Genomic DNA, 12,675 nt, shown 5'->3' with positions numbered 1-12,675 from the left:
ATGGCCTCCACAGTCACCACCAGATCTCAATGCCCCCCCACAGTCACCACCAGGTCCCAATGGCCTCCACAATCACCCCTAGATCTCAAATTCCTCCACAGTCACCACCAGATCTCAAATGCCTCCACAGTCACCACCAGATCTCAATGGCCTCCACAGTCACCACCAGATCTCAATGGCCTCCACAGTCACCACCCGATCTCAATGGCCTCCACAGTCACCACCCAATCTCAATGGGCTCCACCGTCATCATCAGATCACAATGGGCTCCACAGTCACCACCAGATCTCAATGGCCTTCACAGTCACCACCAGAACTCAATGGCCTCCACAGTCACCACCAGATCTCAATGGCCTCCACAGTCACCAACAGATCTCCATGGGCTCCACAGTCACCACCAGATCTTAATGGCCTCCACAGTCACCACCAGATCTCAATGGCCCCCCACAGTCACCACCAGGTCCCAATGGCCTCCACAATCACCCCTAGATCTCAAATTCCTCCACAGTCACCACCAGATCTCAAATGCCTCCACAGTCACCACCAGATCTCAATGGCCTCCACAGTAACCACCAGATCTCAATGGCCTCCACAGTCACCACCCGATCTCAATGGCCTCCACAGTCACCACCCAATCTCAATGGGCTCCACAGTCATCATCAGATCTCAATGGGCTCCACAGTCACCACCAGATCTCAATGGCCTTCACAGTCACCACCAGAACTCAATGGCCTCCACAGTCACCACCAGATCTCAATGGCCTCCACAGTCACCACCAGATTTCAATGACCTCCACAGTCACCACCAGATCTCAGTGGCCTCCACAGTCACCACCAGATCTCAATGGCCTCCACAGTCACTAGATCTCAATCCAATAGAGCACCTTTGGGATGTGGTGGAAGGGAAGATTGGCATCATGGATGTGCAGCCAACAAATCTGGAGCAAATAAGTAATGCTATCATGTCACTATGGAGCAAAATGTCTGAGGAACATTTCCAACACCTTGTATCTATGCCAACGAAGAATGAAGGCAAAACGGGGCCCAACTCGGTATTAGCAAGGTGGACCCAATAAAGTGGCTGGTGAGTGTGTGTGTATTTTATCTGCGTATTTAGCTGTTTGTCTAGAGTTCAGCTTTAATGAGTCCAACCTATCTTTACTAGAGCTGGTTGACTGTACAATGGAAGCCATAAAACAAATATTTCAATGTGACGTATGAGGTTTTTGAAACAAAATATTCCGTGAGATAATGTTTTCTGCAGCAAGAAGCCAAACTAAGAGAGTACAATCAGTCACCATGAGCAGATGTTTGCCATTGTTGGAAAAGCTGACGAGAAGCCAGGAATAAAAGAAACATTCTCTCAGCTTCTGACAGCTAATGAGATGACTAATCTCCGTATATCTAAAATCCAACTAAACATGTCTGAATAGCTCCATCCTCATACGAGAGCTCAGAGGAAAAATAACACAATAGGATAATGCGCTTGCCAATATTTCAGTTTGTTTTCTAAAGACGCGTTGCTCTATCGGAGAGGCATTTAGCTCTGGATTTGGACCTTGACTGCTTGAATTATGCAGGTGAAGCATCTGCAGCCCCAGATCCTGTCTGACAAGGTCAAATAGTTCCTGAATCTCAGTATGAAGGAGCCAACAATGCAGAACTACCTTGTGTTTAGACAACTTGTGTGGACGGTTATTATGGGTTCTATCTAAAGTCCATTTCAGGCAGATTTTGTCCCCCTCTTTGTTAATCCCATCTTTTTTTATGTTTTTTTTTTTTATAATTGCCTCTAAAGCATTTTGAAACCTGAGTTTGCTGCCATGTATCTCTCACTGGTGGTCCTTCAGCTAGGAGAGTTTCTATGGAACAGCTCCGGATTGAAGCAGGAAGACGTTGTCCTCCACTTGTAGTCAGGTGCGGTCTAGTTTTCACTGCAGGTGGTGCTCAACCACACGTCAAGAGGAACATGGCTCCTCTATGGTTTACTGGATCACTGGGGCAGCGATATGGTTGTATGTTGACAGTCCAGGTGACTCTTGGATCAGGTAGAGTTTATTTAAATGAAAAGTACAGCCAAAGCTAGTTTGGTTGTATTTCTCCTGTGGATCACGTGAGTGCAGGTCGATTTTGTCTCCTTTGACTAGGGGCGGCCCATCCATTAAGGGGTGCATGGGCGCTGCCCCCCATCCATTACTGCCCCCCCATTCATGTGCCCGGCCCCTTTCAGGACTCCAATGGGGGGGCTGTTTTTTTTTAAGCACCAATTAGAGCCAAAGGCTCTAATAGGCTTCAAAATAGGGTGGGCTCGGGTCGCAAAGAGTTCATTCCGATCTCACCCAGGTGTGTTACAACAGCGAATGAACATTCGCTGTTGTAACACTGATTCTCCTCCCGGCCAATGAGGAAGCGGGTTTTGACACCAGTCACCCAACTGGCTGAAAGAACAGGTGATCCTATTGGATGCCTAGGAGTAGAAGGGGAGGAGCTGGAAGCCGCCATGGAGGAGAGGACACAGAGCTGCTACACCACGCTGACTGCTGCCCTGCCACGATGGGGTAAGTGCAAACAGCAGGGGGGGTGCTCCTGTTTTTCGCCCCCTTCCAAAAAAAAAAAACCAGCTGCAGCTGTCTGTGACCCGTTATTAGCTGACAGCGGGCTGAAGCCTGCTGTCGGCAGAGATCACATAGCTGGACCAGGCTCAGGCAAGATTGCATCAACTAAGTCAGGATCCACACACATTCCTGGACTGGCACACGGCTCAGCCTCTCAGCAAACATTGGCTCCTGCTGCTGTCAATCAAATCCAATGACAGGACGGGGCCGAGTCCGGCATTCTGTGGCTATGGATGCAAATGCTGGACTCGGGAGTGTGCCTGCATGGTAAGCCCCAGGGAGAGCACTTCTCCTAGGGGGTTTATCGATGCGTGGAGGAGCTGCGAGCGCCATTGGGGGACCCCAGGAGAGGATGTTCTGGGGCCACACTGCGCCTGTAAAATGTCTCCCCTGCAGCCCCAGTGTGAGAGCCTGAGTGCTTTTACACTGGGGGCGGTGCGCTTGCAGGACATTAGGAAAAGTCCTGCAAGCAGCATCTTTCAGGCAGTGCGGGACCCGTTTACGCATCGTTCCTCCACCGCCCTTGCCATTGGAATCAATGGGCACAGCTGCCGAAGCGCCTGCAAAGCACTTCGGCAGTGACGCTTTGTGGGTGCTTTTGACTCCCTTCATTCGGCCGCTAATGGGGGTTAAAAGTGCCCCACTAGCCACCGAAAAGCGCCTCTATTACATTGGTAAAGCGCTGCAAACATTAGTGGCTCTTTACTGCTAATGCCCCCCCACCCCAGTCTGAAAGTAGCCTAAGGCCGCGTACACACGAGAGGATTGTCCGTCCAACTTAGTCCGCTGAAACACGTGTTTCAGCGGACAGTCCGCTCGTGTGTGGGCTTCAGCGGACTTTTTCAGCAGACAGTCTGGCGGACTAAGTCTTTCGGAATTTCCATAATACAGTCCGTCCAACTTTGGTTTCAGCGGACAGTCCGCTCGTGAGTAGGCTAGTTGGACGGACTAAGTATGGCGCATGCTCAGAAAGGATTTACACGGCCGAAGGTTGCATTGCAGTGTATTGGACGTCGTATTTCTAGTCCCGTCGTACGTGCTGTACACGTCATCACGCACGCTTTCAACAGACTGTCTGTTCATCGTGTGTGGTCAAGTCCGTTCATTCAAAAGTAGGACGGACTGTCTGTCGGATTGTCTGACGGACTTAGTTGGACGGACAATCCTCTCGTGTGTACGCGGCCTAAGAGTTCCCCTCACTGGAACCAACCCCTGAAAAACAACCCCCACCACAATCTCCCCCCGTCCCCCCGTCCCCACCAAATAATTTGGACCAGTGCAAAAAGAAAGGTCCATAAAAACATGTGGATGAGCGAGTTTGAGGTGGAGGAATTTGACTGGCCTGCACAGAGTCCTGATCTCAACCCGATAGAACACCTTTGGGATGAATTTGAGCGGAGACTACGAGCCAGGCCTTCTCATTCAACATCAGTGCCTGGGCCCCTTAGCACCAATTGAGCATCCTTTAAACCTGAGTATTTTTGCTGGCCACGTCCATCTTTTTATGACTACAAGGTCCATAGAAACATGGATGAGCAAGTTTGGTGGTGGAGGAACTTGACTGGCCTGCACAGAGTCCTGACCTCAACCTGATTAGAACACCTTTGGTGATGAATTAGAGCGAAGACTGCGAGCCAGGCCTTCTCATCCAAAACCAACCTCTCTGATCATGTCACTATTACCCTGGTCAAGTCTACCCAGTAGAACACCACCGTTGTCCCATGACCACCATGGATAAGTGTGTTTGGGGTGTGGTAACTTGACTGGCCTGCACAGAGTTCTGACCTCAACCAGATAGAACACCTTTGTTGATGAATTTGAGCGGAGACTATGAGCCAGGCCTTCTCGTCCAACACCAACCTCTCTGATCCTGCCACTCTTACCCTGGTCAAGTCTACCCATTAGAACACCACCATTATCTAATGACCACCATAGATGAGCAAGTCTGGGGGTGGAGGAACTTGACTGGCCTGCACAAAGTCCTGACCTCAACCCAATTAGAACACCTTTGGTGATGAATTAGAGCAGAGACTGCGAGCCAGACCTTCTTGTCCAACACAGTACCTGACCTTACAAACGCGCTTCTGGAAGAATGGTCAAACATTGCCATAGACACACTCCTAAACCTTGTGGACGGCCTTCCCAGAAGAGTTGAAGCTGTTATAGCTGCAAAGGGCGGGCAACCTCAGTATTGAACCCTAAGCCCTTGTACACACGGTCGGAGATTCCGACAACCAAATCCGTCGGATTCCTACATCAAAGCTATTGGCTACTAGCCTGAACGTAGTCCCGTCGTAACGAAATAACATCATCACGTCCTGAATGATCGGATTTTCCGACAACTTCGTCCGACCATGTGTATACAACAGTTTCGGACAAAATCCGACGAAACTGTTGTATACACATGGTCGGACGAAGTTGTCGGAAAATCCGATCATTCAGGACGTGATGACGTTATTTCGTTACGACGAGACTACGTTCAGGCTAGTAGCCAATAGCTTTGATATAGGAATTTGATCTGAGCATGCGTGGCACTTTGTCCGATCGGAATTCTCTACACATGATCGGAGTATGTCCGATCTGAGCATTTTGTGGGAAAATATTTCCGGCAAGTTGGAAAATTTGGTCCGACGGATATTCCGACAGTCCGATGCATACCACACACAGTCGGAATATCCTACAAAACGCTCTGATCGGACACATTCCCTCGGAATCTCCGATCGTGTGTACAAGGGCTAAGACTGGGATGCCGTTAAAGTCCATGTGTGTGTGAAGGCAATTCTTTTGGTAATATAGTGTATGTCTTCTCTCCCAAAATCTGCCATGAGAGGAGTGACACCACTTTTAATATCTTTTGAGATAATAAGCATGACTGTCATTTAAGGCTTAAAAAAAAAAGAAAAATGTCAGAGGATTAACTAAAGCATATTTTTATCTATTTATGTCTATGATCCTGGGAATTAATGAACCTATTGCTGGAAGGTAATGGTGAATGTATACATTAGAAGTCACTTTGACGTTCCTTCTCTTTTCTTCCTCCATGGATACCAGGTCTCACATCTCATGCTGTTCCTATTCTCCGATACTCCCTACCGTATGCCATTAGTCATTATTCACCAATCCTCAAGGTCTTTCAATGTACCCTCAGAACCTTTCTTTTTCAGAAGCACACATGACCTTGAGCATTGCAGCATCTGATTTATCACATTCAGCAAACTATCACCTGCAATACGGCTACCGCAGCCAATTCTCTCTTACCTGCTGTGTCTCTTCTCATACAGTAAGGTGAAAAAGACATCGGGCCAACACGTGAAGCAAAAAAAAAGGAAAATTTGTCCCTTCGTCTAAAATCCAAGCCAACCCAGAGGAAGGCAAAAAAAAATAAAAATGAAAGGACCCCTATGCTGGGAGCTCTGTCAGCGGGGATGTGCCTGCATTTTGTTTTTCATGCAAAGTACATGCCTTAGTGAAAGGACCACATAGTAAACACATAAACACTGGCTAGGCACACGTTTAACCCTTTGATTGCCCTAGGCCAGTGATGGTGAACCCTGGCACCCCAGATTTTTTTAAACTACATTTCACATGATGCTTAACGACACTGCAGAGAGCATGAGCATCATGGGGAATGTAGTTACAAAACATCCGGGGAGCCGAGGTTCACCATCACTGCCCTAGATGTTTAACCCCCTTCCCGGCCACTGTCATTAGTACAGTGACTCTCGAGTGAGGGGAGGACACATGCAAATCCAATGGTGTCATTGGAGCTGGAAGGGCGGGTCGGCAGTGCCGGTGTCTGGACATTTCATGCTGGCGTCAGCGGGGCAGAGTCCGTGCTGTCTTGAAGGGTGCTTCTGATGGGTATGGGTGCTGCATGCGGTCTGACCCAGAGGGTCGGGTCCCTGGCCTTCTGGCCTAGATTGGGGTAGCTCTAGCTCCGGTCAGTTTTTCAGGAGAGAACACCGGCTCCACTCTTGCTGTGGGGGTGGAGTGCTTAGTATCTCCGAATGTAATTAGGAAGGAGTGATGGGAGCAACGGTGGGGCCTGGTGGCAAAGGGCCGATCAACCAACCAAAACCTCCTCCTCATCCCCAAGTCCCGGTACAAATCAAGGGGAGAACGAAGATTCGCAGTCCAAGGACCACGGCTATGGAACGCTCTACTCACGAACATCCGCTTGGAAGGAAACCATCGGGCCTTCAGGAAAAAACTCAAGACCCACCTCTTATAAGAAGGAATCCATGCAGGTCGCCTCAAGTACCTTGAGGCGATTCAGTTCGCATTTGCATCACTATACAAGTCATTCATTCATTCATTCATTCACCAAGCTTCCAGAACTTCAGGCCTTCCTGGCTAGAGTAGAGGCTGCTGTGGTCTGGGTTGTTGATCAGGGTTGGTCCTGAAGGCTTATGGTGTATGTGCCCCTGGAGTGGCAGTCTAGGGGTGCCGAAAAATCACTGTGATGGAGGGTCACTTTGATTTGAGGCACCACGGTCACTGCACCATATACACGCTTTTTGTTAGCACCTGCATCCTGGGCCAGGACTTTTGGCTGGGACTGGAGGAATTTTTTATTCCTGGCCATTGTATTGCACAATGGCCACCTTTTCACTCTCCTCTTCACTTATTCCTTCCTCACTTTATTCTATGTATTCTTCTGTTCATCACGTTTTAGAATTGTTATGTTTTGTACACTGTGTGCACATGTGATGAGTAGGGTTGCAGGTCCTCAGGCCTGCCCTGAAAGTCTTGGGAGGGGGTGGACATGGCCTTTTGGCTTAGCTCTCTCTCATGTGGTCTCCCTTCAGGGGGGAACCCCACCTAGTACTTGGGTGTGTCTGTTTTGGCAGACCCTCCAGAGAAAGGGGTCTGTCTGGTTTTGGCCAGATGGCCCAAGTTTCATAGTTTCATAGTTAGTAAGGTTGAATAAAGACACCAGTCCATCTGGTTCAACCTGAGTGAGTGTCTACAATTGTCCCTATTCCTGTACGTTGCACACTCACATCAGTCCCTACTCTCAGGGAGCCCACAATCCAAGGTCCCCATTCATACACTAGGGCTAATTTTGGACAGAAGCCAATTAACCTACCTGCATGTCTATGGAGTGTGGGAGGAAGCTGGAGTGCCCGGAGGAAACCCACGCAGGCACAGGGAGAACATGCAAACTCCAGGCAGGTAGTGTCATGGTTGGGATTTGAACCAGCGACCCTTATTACTGCTAGGTGAGAGTGCTAACCACTACACCGCTGTGCCACTCAAGTGTATGTACTATTGTCCCCGTCAGGAGCCTAACGCCCCAGGGGATTCAAGGCAAGGCCCTCTGATTTCAGAGGGCTTGTGTACCCGTTGCACTTTTTTGTGTTTCACTTTTTATGTATGTGCGTTTTTATGGCCCCTGGTGAAGTTTTTGAGTGTGTTTCACAAGCCATGGGCTTTCAAAAAAAGATATATATACACAGTGGGGGCAATAATGATTTGCTCCCCTGCAGATTGTGTAAGTTTGCCCACTTACAAGGAAATGAAGGGTTTATCATTGTTATCATAGGCGTATTTTCTATGATAGAGACAGAATATCAACCAAAAATCCAGAAAAAAAACATGATACAAATGTTATAAATGGAGTTCAGTGAGTAAAATAAGTATTTGATCCCCAAGCAAAACATGACTTAGTAGTTGGTGGAGAAACCCTTGTTGGCAAGCACAGAGGTCAGACGTTTCTTGTAGTTGGTGTCAGGTGTCAGGGCTGGGCTCGGCCCTTCCTTCTCTGAGCTGGCCGCTCAGCTGTCGGCTAATTGCCAGCTCCTATCTCTCCACAGTGACTCACCTGCTGATGATATCCTGCTGGTCAGTCCTGCCTACTTAAGCCGTCCAGCCCAGATGATCTCTGCCTTCGCCATGGTCACATCTCTAGAGACGCGCTCCTGTGTTCCTTTTAAAGACTTGCTTGGCTGACATTCTTACTGGCTCCAGATCCTGCTTGCTGTTCTGCTACGCTCATCTCTGGCTCCCTGGTGTTTGGGCTTGTCTGACTATCCATTCTGGTTCCTGAACTCTGGCTATATTTTGACTATGTTTACTCCGTTTACCTTTTTTTATTATTGTTAAACAAGTATGATTTAACTGTACTTCTGTCTCAGTCTGATTTATGGTTTCTGATACCAGGTTTGCACACATCTCAGGAGGGATTTTGGTCCACTCTTCTTTACAGATCTTCTCTAAATCTAATACCAAAGAGCTTAATTTTGGTCTCATCTGACCACAACACTTTCTCCCAATCCTTCACTGAATCATTTAGATGTCCATTGGCATGACTGTAACATGTGCCTTCTTGAGGAGGGGGACCTTGCGGGAGCTACAGGATTTCAATCCATGGCGGGGTATTGTGTCACCAATGGTGTGTTTGGTGACTGTGGTCCCAACTGCCTTGAGATCATTCACAAGCTCCTCCCATGTAGTTCTGGGCTGATCCCTCACATTTCTCATGATCATATTCACCCCATGAGGAGAAATCTTGCATGGAGCTCCAGACTGAGGACAATTGATGGTTATTTAGTATTTCCACAATTTGCGAATGGTAGAAGTTGTCTCCTTCTCACTAAGCTTCTTGCCGATGGTCTTGTAGCCCATTCCAGGCCTGTGAAGGTCTACAATCTTGTCCCTGACGTCCTCTGACAGCTCTTTGGTCTTGCCCATGATGGTGAGGTTTGAATGGAAGAAAGAGATTCTGTGGACAGGTGTCTTTTATACACATAACAAGTTGTCGTTAGGACTACCTTCCAGAATCGACGGGACTAATCTGTGTACCACATGAGCACCTACTGTAGACCGTCTGTGGGAGCCAGAATTATTGTTGGTTGGTAGGGGATCAGAGCTTTAATTTAATTCTTGGGAGCCACAGCATGAAGGATTACTCCCCCTGACTCCTACCTCAAGGGATAGTAGCTGTCCATCCAGTCCTGAGATTTACACAGCTCTGTCACACAGCACAGCCCTGGCTGGCTAAGAAGGAGGCTTGTATCCCCCGCCTGTGACTGGACAGAAGGAGAAGCAGCAGACTGATGGGGTGCTCTTTCTATCAGTCTGCTCTCTCCTCCTATCTGCATGCTTTTAATGCTGCTTATCCCTCCCCTTCTCTGAGTTCTGTTGTACAGGGAATGCAAGCCAAATTTAGGTACTAAAAATGCTTGCATGTAAAAAAAAACAAAAAACATTACAGATGTATTAATGACTACAGTGCTGCATGAATTAGTGTCTTTTATATCTGCGCATCGGTAACCCCCCCCCCCCCGGGAGAAAGAAGCACTCTGCTGGGGGGTTACCTTGTGGGCACGCTCCCAAGTCCAGCATTTGCGTCCATAGACACAGAATGGCGGATTCAGCCCCGCTCCCCCCCAGTGCCCGTGTCATTGGGTTTGGTCAACAGTAGCGACCAATGCTGCTCTGCTATCAGTCTATCCAATCGAGAGCTGAGAACTCCCGGGCAGAGAAAGTGAGTGCGTCTCCGCTGAGGGCACAAACTGGATTAGGTGAGTAAAACTTGGGGGGGGGGGGGGGGGTTGCAGTCAGTATCAGAAGTTTTTTCACCTTAATGTATAGGATGCATTAAGGTGAATAAACACAAGGGTTCACAACCCCATAGTCATTTTTTTTTTTATATAAATTATTACATACAGAAATATTAGTATTATCTATTATATATATATATATATATATATATATATATACACATATATATATATATATATATATATATATATATATATATATATATATACATTTATATATATATACATATATATATATATATATATATATATATATATATACAGTATATATATATATATATATATATATACAGTATATATATATATATATATATATATATATATATATATATATACAGTATATATATATATATACAGTATATATATATATATATATATTTTTTTTTTTTAAATTAATATTTAAAACAATCACCGCTATTTTCTTTATAGGATATTAAAGATATTACATACAGAAATATTAATATTATCTATTTATATTAATATATAAACAGTGTATATATATATATATATATTATTATTTTTTACAATTATTGTTAATATTTAAAACAATTACTGCTATTTTCTTTATAGGATATTAAAGATATTACATACCGAAATATTAATATTATCTATTATTTATATTCATATATAAACAGTATGTGTGTGTATTATATATATAAAACATTTTTTTAATTATTATTATTATTGTTGATATTTTAAACAATTACCACGCTATCTTCTTTATAGGATATTAAAGATATTACATACAGAAATATTAATATTATCTATTATTTAAAAAAAAAAAAAATATATATATATATATATATATATATATATATATATATATATATATATATATATATATATACACACACAGGTATAGATAATATATTATTATTATTCTTTGATATTATTATAATTAATTATTAAAACAACATACATATTATTATTATTATTATTATGAATATTTAAAACATTTACAACTATTTTTTATAGAAGATATTACATACAGAAATATTAATATGATATATAGTGTGTGTGTGGGGGGGGGTGAGAACACCTATGAGTTTTTATTGCTGTCTGTGGCCCCCATTAGGGAGATTCACCTTCTTCTCTGTTTGTCCTGTTATCATTGAAAGTGAAAGTAAACGAAAATCCCAAATTTTGGGTTGTTTCCAGAAAAGTAATAGAGGGGTGACACTAGTTCTGGAGACCTGGGGGGGGGGGGGGGTCCTCAAGGTATTCCCCTAATTTGGAGGGATTTCCTGTCACTTCCTTTTTGTTTGTTTTAAAAAAAATATTTTTATATTCTATATTTTATTTTATAAAAAAACATTTTTTAGACAAACAGACATAATTCAATTGTATGCATATCACAAAATATAACACACCACAATTCGGTTCTCTTTTAGGTAAATATACAAAATCTTTAAAGTCACATTGCTTATTTTACAATTATAATATAAACTTTTAAAGTAAATAATAATAACTTTTTTTTCCCTCACTTCCTTTTTGGCTGTTGGACAGGAAGTGAAGGGAAATCTCCATATTGGGATGCAGGTGATTTTTTTTTGGGAGGAGGGGGGGGCAAAAATTTGTGGTGGGATTTCAGCAGGAGGGAGGCAGATTTACACTGGGAGGAGGGGGTATTTATGCTTAGAGGGTAGGTATGCAGATTAGTGCTCAGTTTTTGTTTTTTTGAAGGGGCGGGCAGATAATGCTCATACATCTTGGGGGGGGGCACAGTTTGACATGTTGGCCCTTGGCTCTAGATGACCTCGTCCCATCACTGGATTCAACTTTTGTGTCTTATTGAAGAGTTAAGCTGCCTGTGGATGGTGCCAAGTCAGCAGATGACTGCACTACCCAAACAGACTGGGTCTAAGGCGGTATGTCAACGTATAAAGCAATGAAACAGAACAATCTATTTTATATACTTTAATCCGCTTTTGTCTAAATGCATAATCAAGAGGAGGACATGCAGATTCCAGGGGGCCCCTCCGAAGGGTTGTATCCCAGGCAAAGACCCCGTATGCCCTGTTCCTCCTCCGCTCGTAGTATGAGTCATATTATACGATCTGCGTTTGTATTATTTGTATAATGTTCTGAGTACAAATCATCCCACATATCTATTAAATGATGAACCTCAGTGTCTGAGCTCATTATCGCGGCTGTCATTTTTCTGTGGGTTTTTTTTTTTTGCGTTTTTTTTTTTGGCAAGACAAAATAATTACAACTAATTATCTTGATTAAATTGCTTCAGTGGGAACGTTGCATGTGAGTCGCCTTCAACGCGGCTCGGGGTTCTGCGAATGACCGATTTTTATAATTATCTGAATTTATTCATCTAGTCCGGGACGGCTCGGCACGTGACATCATCGCGCCACGAGGTGCCGCAAATAGAATTTAACACCATTGTGTACTTGTAAATTCCGCTCCCCGTATTTACTTTATTTATAGACCATTTTCCCGAGAGCTGTATGGTATTGTCAGAGAGCCGTCAAACACCTTTCCTAC

The 12,675-nt window shown here is 44.7% G+C and overlaps 1 long non-coding RNA gene across 3 annotated transcripts in view; it reads right to left on the bottom strand.

The window, feature by feature from the left end:
• Nucleotides 1-12,675, bottom strand: part of LOC143960492 (uncharacterized) — a 120,612-nt gene that overhangs the window by 82,274 nt on the left and 25,663 nt on the right. The window lies entirely within an intron of this gene.

This window comes from Lithobates pipiens, unplaced genomic scaffold (assembly GCF_037356315.1).
Source record: "Lithobates pipiens isolate NorthernLeopardFrog02 unplaced genomic scaffold, aLitPip1_a1.2 Scaffold_1, whole genome shotgun sequence".
NCBI classification, from domain to species: Eukaryota; Metazoa; Chordata; class Amphibia; order Anura; family Ranidae; genus Lithobates; species Lithobates pipiens.
Note: the sequence above shows the minus strand (reverse complement) of the source record. Positions and strands in the feature narration are given on the sequence as shown.